Source organism: Genypterus blacodes, unplaced genomic scaffold, assembly GCF_046128005.1.
Source record: "Genypterus blacodes isolate CSIRO-AG114 ecotype Tasmania unplaced genomic scaffold, CSIRO-AGI_Gbla_v1 ptg000036l_1, whole genome shotgun sequence".
NCBI classification, from domain to species: Eukaryota; Metazoa; Chordata; class Actinopteri; order Ophidiiformes; family Ophidiidae; genus Genypterus; species Genypterus blacodes.
Genome location: NW_027466849.1, coordinates 1,124,392 through 1,133,446, shown reverse-complemented (window position 1 = coordinate 1,133,446; position 9,055 = coordinate 1,124,392). Strand labels below are relative to the sequence as shown.

At 44.7% G+C, this 9,055-nt stretch overlaps 1 pseudogene; it reads left to right on the top strand.

Moving 5' to 3' along the window:
• The first annotated feature begins 3,398 nt into the window (after positions 1-3,398).
• LOC142996147 (5S ribosomal RNA) lies at positions 3,399-3,517 on the top strand (annotated as a pseudogene).
• The last annotated feature ends 5,538 nt before the right edge of the window (positions 3,518-9,055 follow it).

The following is a 9,055-nucleotide window of genomic DNA, read 5'->3' as shown; positions in this document are numbered from 1 at the left end:
CAGAATCAGCTCACTAAACTTCCAACCATCTGTCTGCAGGAGATGAATGGGAGTGGTCAACTGGGTCATCGTACTCTGGAAACTTGTCTCCTGATCTATCAGAAAACAGCGATTGTGTCTCCATCACTGTTGGAGGCCTAGAGATTACTGCTCGAAATTGCTCCACCAAGCTTCCATATGTTTGCTTCGATGACAACCTGATCCTAGTGAAGGAGAACAAGACCTGGGAGGAGGCACTGGAGCACTGCAGAAACATGGCCGACGACGTTTATTACTACAGATATTATCATAATTTCTATAATTACTTTTATTACAATTTTTTTCGCTTTAGCCATGACCTATTGAGTGTGCAGCCTGGAGACGAGGTCCGCTACAAGCTCCGGGAGGCGACCACTGACGAGGTGGGTTAGTCACCACTGTTACCAAGATGTTTCTCTGTATTTAACCTACTCCCTCTACTCCTACTCTTAATCAGAATCAGAATCAGAATCACTTTATTTGCCAATTAAGTTTGCACTTAAGAGGAATTTGCTGTGGTTCTGGGTGCGAACATATAACATATAGAAAAAGACAACACAAGACAACATATTAAACAACATAAAACAACATGTACAAACAGCAGCTTGGTGAATACTTAAATTAAAAACACACTAAATTAAATTAAATAAGTTAACTAAATGAGTGCTGATGAATAAGGTGTTAAAAAACGTGCAGGGGATTATTGAAATAAATTAACTTAAGACTACTGTTAAATAAAGTGCAAGTGCAGGGGTTTATTGTGAGTCAGTGGAAGACCCCGGGCCTTGTTGATAAGGCCCACTGCCGAGGGGAAGAAGCTGGATTTGTGGCGTGAGGTTTTGGTCCTGATGGACCTCAGCCTTCTGCTAGAGGGGAGGGTTAAAAACAGTTTGTGTCCAGGGTGGGAGGGGTCGGCCAGGATCTTGCCTGCCCGCTTCAGGTTCCGGGAGGCGTACAGGTCCTGGAGGGACGGCAGGTTGCAGCCGATCACCTTCTCGGCACAGCGTATGATACGCTGCAGCCTGCCCTTGTCCTTGGCAGCGTACCAGACGGTGATGGAGGAGGTGAGGATGGACTCAATGATGGCAGAGTAGAAGCGTACCATCAATGTCTTTGGCAGGCTGAACTTCTTCAGCTGCCGCAGGAAGAACATCCTTTGCTGGGCTTTTTTGGTGAGGGAGCTGATGTTGAGCTCCCACTTGAGGTCCTGGGAGATGATGGCTCCCAGGAAAAGAAAGGACTTAAGAGGTTGTATGTAGGCTTTGTATGTTGTCGGCATTGCATGATCTGTGCTGATTAGGACTCAAACCTGCTCAAACCTCATTGGGTGTGAGATACTGTATATGGGAGCTGTGGGAGTGGACTTGTGAAGACATCTAGTTGTTTCTTCTTCCCAGGTGTGGCTGGGGCTGCGTTTCTTGGCTGGTCAATGGATGTGGTTGAATAGTCAGCCCCTTAGGTACGATCACCTCCCCTCCTGCCCCCTCGAGGATCAGCACTGTGGAGTGGTAACCATGTATGGGACAGCTGATGTGGAGACCAGGAAATGCTCAGAAAAGAGGAACTTCCTCTGCTACAAGAAGTGGTAGTGGAGTTGAAGTTAAGCAGAGTGTTTTCCTGATAGACCTATACAGCACTGTGCAAACATTTTATTTTATTTTAGAATGCTTGCAAAAATAATGCTACAGGCTGTTTTTTATCAAACACCTTCCTCTAAAGTCCAATAACCAGAAAGATATTGTTGTGCTACGTTCTCTGACTTGTTGTTGTAAAGCACACTGTAAACTTTGAATTAGAATGACACATTACAATCATGTACAGTCTATTGCAATAATTATAAGCTTATTATAATATTTAATTGAGTTTGTTTTGTTTTTAATGTATGTTTTTAATGTATGTTATTATGATTAATCATAATTCTTATAACCTGTTTATTAAGTTTGAGGAGCACCTGAAGGTTCCTGGGTTTCATCAGGTGCAGCAGCCTTTGATTTGTGTTTTACGTATACTAAGTAAGAACCACTCCTACTGCTCAATGTTAAGTCTGATGTCACAGGAAATGCAAACAGGCAAAAGTAGCTCTGGGATTCACTGACAATTTCAAGGCCATTGATTTTAATATAGGAGACTAGAAAAACGAGTATAGTTAAACTAAGATAGGGATTTCATTCTAAAGATCTGTATTTGATTCTCACCTCATCTTTGCAATAAAATATTTATTTATTGATCTTTTTTTTCATCATTTCTTTCATCATTTCTTTCTTCCGGTGAACATCCAGGGAACGGACATTGAGATTTAAAATCGTACAAGTACCTTCGTGTTCATCTGAATGATAAACTGGACTGGTCGGACAATCGCACTGCTCTCTACAAGAAAGGACAGAGCAGACTCTTTCTAATAAGGAGACTCCAGTGTTTTGGAGGGGAGGGGGCTCCCATCTTCTATGAAGCGGCCTGCTGGAGCAGTGGCATCTCAGCCATTGACAGGAAAAGACTGAACAGACTGGTGAAGAAGACCAGCTCTGTCCAGGGCTGCTCTCTGGTGGAGGTGGCGGGGGGCAGGAGGATGATGGCCAAGCTGTCCCATCCCTATATGAGTCTCTAACGCCCCTGTGCAGCTGGTTCAGTGACCGGCTGCTTCACCAGCGGTGTCTCACGGAGAGATACTGCAGGTCTTTCCTTCCGGTAGCAGTCAGACTCTTCAATCGGCACTCCTCCCAGTAAACTTGGTCAAAAACGGAAACACTGTGCAATATCCCGATGTGCAATATGTAACCTATTCATCGACATGCACTTTCCATCCATATATTGTTGTACTGTTGTTAGGCTCTTATTTTTCTTAATGCCCTTTATTGTTTTGCACTATCCCCTCTGCTGCTGTAACATTGTCAATTTCCCCATGGTAGGACGAACCCTCCAGGACCTGTACGCCTCCCGGACCCTGAGGCGGGCAGGCAAGATTGTGGCCGACCCCTCCCACCCTGCACACAAACTGTTTGTAACCCTCCCCTCTGGCAGGAGGCTGAGGTCCATCAGGACCAAAATCTCACGCCACAAATTCAGCTTCTTCCCTTCTGCAGTGGGCCTCATCAACAAGGCCCGGGTATTCTACTGACCACATACATTACTTTAGCAACTTGCACGTTTAATTTGATTTAATTCATTAATTTATTTAATTTCGTGTGTTTTAATTTAATTTTTTGGACAGTTGTTGTTTTATATGTTGAACGCACCAACGACCAGAAAAAAATCCTTTTAAGTGTAAATTTAATCGGCAATAAAGCTATTCTGATTCTGATTCTGATTCTGATTCTGATTCTGATTCTAAGGAATCCAGGTCTGTCTCACCTATAAAGATCCTCTGTGTGGCTGCTCTGCTCGTTCACAGCCATACCACTCTGAACACGCCCAATCTCGTCTGATCTCACAAGACAAGCAGGGTCCGGCCGGGTTAGTACTTGGATGGGAGACCGCCTGGGAATACCTGGTCCTGTAAGCTTTTTCGCCCTCTGGGCAGCAGGGAGCGCCGTTTCTCCTTCAGTCCAATTTATGGAAATATTATTGCTGCTGTAACTCAGAGCCACTTTTTACACTTCACTCAATGCTGCACAGCTCTACAAAGGTACAATGACATTTAAGAAGCTGGAAAATGGAACATAATAACTGTGACTCTTCTACAATTGGCACATGAATTAACATTACAGATACATAAAGACAGATATATTTTATTGGAATCTATGCACTTTGTAGCGCTTATTGTGTGTACTTGTACCCCAATCTTGTATGTATTCTTGCACGTTTTCTTGCTCTGGAGGTGATTCTTTCATTTCATACTCGACTGTACTGTAACTGTTGCACAGCAATTTCATTTACATTCAGAAAATGAGAATTGCGCATGGTCATAATATAAGAAGAATGAATGCACATTAGAAGTGAAGTACACAGGCCACTGTGTGACGATGATGATGATGCTGCTGATGATGCTGCTGCTGCTGATGATGATGATGATAATGGTGATGATGATGATGATGATGAAGTGATGAAGTAAGCGTCAGAGATGTTAGTGGTCCCTCTTTATGTTCTACGTGTTGATTATCAGTTTCTTCAGGTAAGACTTCATTAATGGTGTAATCCTGGTCATGTCACCGTGAAAGAATGTTTGTGTAGCCCAGATATTGAATTGCTCGCTGTGAGTCTAAGGCCGTATTATTTGCCGCGTGAGTTCTTACATGTTATCCTCTTGTGTGTTTACATTCCTCCCTCGGCGAGCGTCGCTCGGCATACAGCTCCGTGGCCCTTCCTCCACTGGGAAGGTCCGGTCATAACCTGATCCACCTGCAGCCCCTGTACAAGCCTCTCGTCCAGCGGCAGCCTGTGACTACAAGGACGGTGAGGAGATGGTCACAGGAGGCTGATGAGGCTCTGCAGGGTTGCTTTGAGGTTACCGACTGGGACGTGCTTCGTGACTCGCATTGATGATCTCACGGACTGTGTAAAAGGGTGCATCAACTTCTGTGTAGACAGTATTGTTCCCACAGAGACTGTACGCTGCTCCTCCAACAACAACAAACCTTGTGTGACCAGAGACATCATGGCCCTCTTGAATGAGAGGAAGAGAGCCTTCCACGTCCGGGACAGAGAGGAGATAAAGCGCGTCCAGAGGCTGCTGAAGGAGAAGATCCAACAGGGCAAGGATACCTACAGGAGGGGGCTTGAGCGTAAGCTTCAGTAAAACAACGTGAGGGAGGTGTGGAGCGGCATGAGGACCATCACTGGCTACAAGCGGACAGGTAGCCAGACAGCAGGAGGGGACCAGGACTGGGCCTATTAAAACCAATTTAATTAAACCTGTTCTTCAATAGATTTGACGAGAGGCCGATTGCCCACTCCTCCAGCTCGTCAGCCATCGACACCCCTCAATCCTCCAGCCACGCTGACTCCCCGCCCCCACAACAACACAATACCTGCTATCCTCCCCCTGGCACCACCTCCCCCCACCAATACCAAAGCGACTCAGCCTCCACCTCCCCCCACCAGTATCAGCCCCACACAGCCTCCCCCCATACCTCACAACACCTCTGCCCCCACCAACCCACACTGCACACCTATCTTCACAGCAGAGCAGGTCAGGAAAGAACTGTGTAGACTCCTCCCAGGTAAGGCTGCAGGTCCCGACGGTGTCAGCCCAAGGGTCCTGAAAGCATGTGCTGCCCAGCTGTGTGGAATTCTACAGTACATTTTCAACCTGGGCCTCAGTTTGGAGAAGGTCCCGGTGCTATGGAAGACATCCTGGGGAGTAGAGGACGCCGTCACCTTCCTGCTTCACCGTGCCTCTGCCCATCTGGACAGACACGGCAGCAGTGTGAGGGTCATGTTCTTTGACTTTTCCAGTGCATTCAACACCGTCCGGCTTGCCCTACTCGGGAGTAAGCTGTCAGCGATGCAGGTAGACTCTCCCCTGGTTTCCTGGATAGTTGACCATCTGACTGGTCGGCCACAGTTTGTCAGACTGCAGGAATGTGTGCCTGACACTGTGTCTATCACCATTCCTGTTCACCCTGTACACCTCCGACTTCCAATTCTGCTCGGAGTCCTGCCACCTGCCACCTTCTCAGATGACTCTGCAATAGTAGGCTGAATCCCCTGCAGCTCAATACTGACAAAAATAAGGAGCTGGTGGTGGACCCCCGCAAGAAGAAGTCACCCCCCACACCTGTGTCCATCAATGGGGTGACTACGGACGCCAACAGGATTAACAAGATCGTCAGGAAAGCTGGCTCCGTCCTGGGGGTTGACCTTGATTTTGTTGGAGCGCGTGTCGGAGAGGAGGATGCTGCGCAAGCTACATAGCATCATGAACGGTGACTCTCACCCTCTCCACCAGGTGCTGGCCTCATACAAGAGATCCTTCAGTAATAGAGTAATTCCTCCCAGGTGTACTACTGAACGCCACACGAAATCCTTCTTCCCTGTGGCCATTGGACTTTATAATAAATCTACCTCGGGACGGGGAGGGACAGTGGGATCACAGGGATCCCCTCCCCCCTCACTGTCACTTTATAGTATGTCGCACTACATGCTGCTGTATATAATATATACACACGTGTATGCTGCAGTTATATTGCCAGATGCACATCTGCACTTGTACCCTTGTCCTCCTCATGTATGTATATGTATATCTATTGTGCCATGCCTCTCTGCAAAGCTAAATCAGCACTCAGTAAATCGCAGTGCCATTCTTGTTAATTAATGGAGTTGGATAAAACAAAGTTCAACTACCTCTGTTTAGATTTAACTGGGAGGTTTTTCATCCTTACATAGATGTGAATGAAGTGTTCCTCCGCCTCCCTCTGTGCTCTGCTGGCTGACCACTTGTGGCCTGTTCTGACCTCAATGTCTGCCTGGTGAACTCTTGTATCCATGCTGTCTCCCAGCATTACGGACTGGCATTTTTTGCTGCCTTGAACTCTTCAATCGCGGGTGTTACAGGCAGCTGCAGCTTGCTGCCTGTATAGTCAATGGAGCTACACGCCATCCATCTCCCAGGTAGGTGTTCATCTTCCTCTCCAGCCCCTCAACAGCAGCCTGGGGAGAATCCCATGCCTGAATGAGGGCCTGAAAGAGATGGGCGCCTGTTTGGTGCTGCTTGCCAGCACTGCACCCCTGAGATTGTGCATGGTATCCTTCAACCATGTTAATGACTAAAAGGACCCAGAGGATGTTCTTCCTGCGGAAGCTGAAGAAGTTCAGCCTGCCAAAGGCAATGATGGTGAACTTCTACTCTGCCATCATTGAGTCCATCCTCACCTCCTTCATCACCATCTGGTTCGCTGCAGCCACTGCCAAGGACAGGAGCAGGCTGCAGTGTATCATCCGCTGTGCAGAGAAGGTGATCGGCTGCAACCTGTACACCTCCCGGACCCTGAGGCGGGCAGGCAAGATTGTGGCCGACCCCTCCCACCCTGGACACAAACTGTTTTTAACCCTCTCCTCTGGCAGGAGGCTGAGGTCCATCAGGACCTAAACCTCACGCCACAAATCCAGCTTCTTCCCTTCTGCAGTGGGCCTCATCAACAAGGCCCGGGGTCTGCCACTGACCACTTAGTAACTTAATAACTTGCCCGTTGAACTTTATTCAATTTAGTTTATTTATTTATTCAATTTTCTGTGTTTGTTTAAGTTGTTATTTTGTATGTTGAGCGCACTAACAACCAGAACAAATTCCTTTTCTGATTCTGATTCTGATTCTGATTCTGATTCTGACAAAAATAACTAAAGACTTATGGCCTATTGATATTGGTCAATTCCAAATCCATGCCAGTACTAGGAAGAGGCATGTGTGCGTGTGTGTGTAGGTAAATTATCCCTTTTTGACAATATTCAAATTGCTAGTCTGAGCTGACCTGTTAAATATTGTTCCACAGGTCAAACGTATTGCGTCTCTAACAAAGGAATCAGAAGATGAGTTGGATGTTGGGACCAACTTCTCACTCAGCACAGCTCAGCTCAGCATGTAAGCAGACACTGAGGACTAAGCAACAGGACAGGTAACAACACTTAAAACAGCAATAATAAAATGTGATCTCTTAAATATGTTCCCTTCACATGGAAGAGGGCAACAAGGAGTATTAAATAATCTTGTAAATTCTGAAGCTCCAGTTTGATGGTGTCCTATTCCGATACCCTCAGCACCATCCTCTCAACAGTGACATCCAAGTTTTAACTTCAGACAGCACAGGCTCAGTCCATAGCATGGTAGTGCATCCTAACAATTGAATTATTTTTAGTGTGTGTATGAATCAGGGCTTGAGCAAAGCCTGGTTTGGATCTTTGTGTAAGGACTCAAACTGCAGCAGGATATGGACCAAAACTACCTCAAAGCTTTGCAACTACTACTTGAAGACAGAAAAAGAGCAACGAGTCCTGAGTGTCAGGGACTCTCCTCAGATTTCCATCCAATTTGTATTTAATTTAAAAAATAATGCAAAATAGAAGCATTTTCACTAAAGGTCTGAGACTTTCGGACCCCATTGTATGTATGATTGAATAAGATGACTGATCATTTCCCTCCACACTTCTCCATTGATCTTTGTTTTAGTATTGGATATGATACTGAACACTGCATGCAACAATATATCTACAATATTGCAGTAAATTTCCGTTGCCTGTGTCTCTCTCTCTCTAAATGCAAATTAGTGTTCCTGAAAAAATATCCTTTTTTTCCAATGTGGAATAAAAGAGGTGTAGAAGCAGAATCTCTATCTTTTCATCTCTTATGAACCTTGCTTACAGTTAATCTTTCATTTAGTTGATTTAAAAAAAAGCCTGGAACAATTTCATGGGCCACCAATGAATTACTTTTCAAACACATTAAATGATTTTCATCAACAAGAAAACCTCTTCAACTATGTATATAAATTCCTCTCAAATAGTTCAGTCAAATGTGATGCATTAACATTATTAAGTTAAAAGGTTAAGGTAAGGTAAAATACAAATTAAAACTTAAATATACTGATTACACTTTATTTTTCTCTGGAATTCTATCTTGCTTTCAGGAACTGGGATACCTAGTGAATACAATTTTTTTTTTTTCACAATAAAAATTCAAACAACAATAAGTTATTGGAAGTCTTTATTTTGGATCCATCTTGAAATGTAATAAATTCATCTTTACAGACAGAATGGTGAAATTGTATTAATTATTTAAATTTAATGACGATTTATGATTTTAAAAACACATGAATTAATCAAATAATGATATTCAAGCACAAAAAAGTCTTTAATTACTCGAAAACATTGAAATTGTTCTTCTCTACTGTGACACTTTATTCTAAGCACATATTTTGTGTTTGGGCGTGCGTGGGTTGTTGGGCAAGAAACACAATAGTAGATTTTCACTTGGATTTGGATCCTGGATGATAGAGATGTCATTCAAGTTACTACAGATCAGCAGGTAGGCCTGCTTGTCATTCCAAAGGTCAAGACAAAGACCTCTGGAAATAGAAGCATTTTCCTCCACGCTCCTTTTCTCTGAAAC